At 35.3% G+C, this 2,024-nt stretch overlaps 1 pseudogene; it reads right to left on the reverse strand.

The window, feature by feature from the left end:
* Positions 1 to 397: 397 nt before the first annotated feature.
* Positions 398 to 1,665, reverse strand: LOC107939687 (peroxidase 73-like; annotated as a pseudogene).
* Positions 1,666 to 2,024: the final 359 nt, after the last annotated feature.

Below are 2,024 nucleotides of genomic sequence, written 5' to 3' on the forward strand. Positions count from 1 at the left end.
GAACCCTGTCTCGACATCGGATACGGATAAGGGGTGTTACAATTTACAATTACTGTATGATTGATTTGGTGAGCTGACTTTTGATGCTTTTGCCTAGTCTTATTTCCTTGTAATGTTAGGTATGTACTAGTATGAATTATAAATACAGTTAACGATTCAATAAAGAGAAGTTAATAACATCGTAACTGAACGTTCATTTTCCTGATCCAGTCCAATCCAATTAGGCTCAAACAACGTTTGCTGTCACAGTCACATCATCTGTTTATTTTACTTTTATGATTCAATCATTCCAATCCCTTTCTCTAACTCATTATAATACCAAGAAATCTTACTATAAACTAAATAACATAGATCTTTGTATAACAAAAATTCAGCTTCAAGAACCCAACCTTTATTCTTAGTTAAAGGCAGCACAGTTTCTATGAATGTTGTCGTTCCTCCTAGTCTTGACACCTACCCGACCCAACTTAGTCATAGCAGTAATAAAAGCTTGGTTAAAAGCCTGTGACTTGGAGGCCCATGCGTCTACAGTAGGTCTAGACCTTGTGTCCGTGAATAAAACCTGGTCGGAGGTGAAAAGGCCCTGCCCTTTCTAAAAGTTCTGGAAGTAGACATTGTCAAATATCCTGGGTGTGTTTGGGTCTATATTGATGACTATCCTTGGGTCCAAAATCCTGGGGCACATTTGTTGAATTTGAGTAGCATAGTCCTTGTTGAGCATTGGGTCCACTGCATTTTGATGGCTAAAATTGTATATTTTGTTGGAAAACTTGTCGCAATGTGAGAATCCAAGAGTGTGTGCTGCTGCAAGAACATAAAACCAATGAAAGCCTTTAACATGGGAAGCTTATGTTGGAAATGCAGACATTGAAGTTGTGGTAATAATAAGACCTAATAGAGCAATCATGCCAGTTTGGCTAAGGCCATTTGCTGCAAAAAGAGAATTAAGATGATTCAAGTTGAAAGTTGAGTGAGGAAGCTTTCCATTGACACTAAAAGTTGTAGAGCTTAACCCATCTAATCTCCCCAATTCAACATCATAAGAAGGTCCATCAGACTGCAATTATAATCAGATCACATTCACTAATATATCAGCAATAATGTCAAACAATCATTATGGTAATATCAAAGAAATAGGAACGAACCATACCATAGCAATAACATTACGGGTAGCCAAAGCCAAGATATCAGCACAAGAAACCTTGTTTCTACAACTTGGAACCTCATCAACCACTACTTTAGCTTTGATAATGGTGTAAAATCCATCTCCGGCTAACGACAGGTTATCAGGGTAATCTTTTTCAGCTTTGTTGCTACTGGTAGATGTAATCATAATCGAAGTATCATATCCATGTTAGAAACAATAAATGCACTTGCAAACACAGGTTGATACATTTTAAGCAAAATGGAGAAAAAGGTAATATTCAAAAAAAAGTGTTGCAAAAAAACCTGGACAACGAAATCATGGAAGAGATGGAAAGTGGCAGGAACTGTGACTAAAGTTTGGCTGAATTTCTTGGCCACTTTACCTCTAAAAATGGCTTCTACATTTGAGCAAGAATTAGCATAGAAATTTTATCTTAGTTGAGCTGATACTGTTCTAGGAAACAAACAGAAGCTTAAAGAAAATGACAGGAAAACTAAAAGGTTAATGAAGTGACCCATTTGAGAAGAAACTGAGAAATAATGAGTATAAAAGCAACTATATTGTAACAGCCCGATTTTGGGGCTAGTCGGAACAGTGGTTTTGGGACCAAAAATATAACATAGGAAAATTTAATTTTCTTATATTTTTGTGGTCTACAGTTTCATATAATAATTTTCTAAAAATTTCGTTCGAAAATTTTGATGTTTGGGCACTCAATTTAGTAAAAAACACTAAATTGTAAAAATTGCAAAAGTTGAGTTCTACATGCTAGAGGTGTCCAATTGCTATGAGTTTTAAATTAGAGGTCCTTTATTATAATTAGACCATTTTTTAAGTTAGTGGACAAAAATGGACATGTTGAGATAAAATTTTAAAA

The sequence above is a fragment of the Gossypium hirsutum genome, chromosome A12 (genome assembly GCF_007990345.1).
Source record: "Gossypium hirsutum isolate 1008001.06 chromosome A12, Gossypium_hirsutum_v2.1, whole genome shotgun sequence".
NCBI classification, from domain to species: Eukaryota; Viridiplantae; Streptophyta; class Magnoliopsida; order Malvales; family Malvaceae; genus Gossypium; species Gossypium hirsutum.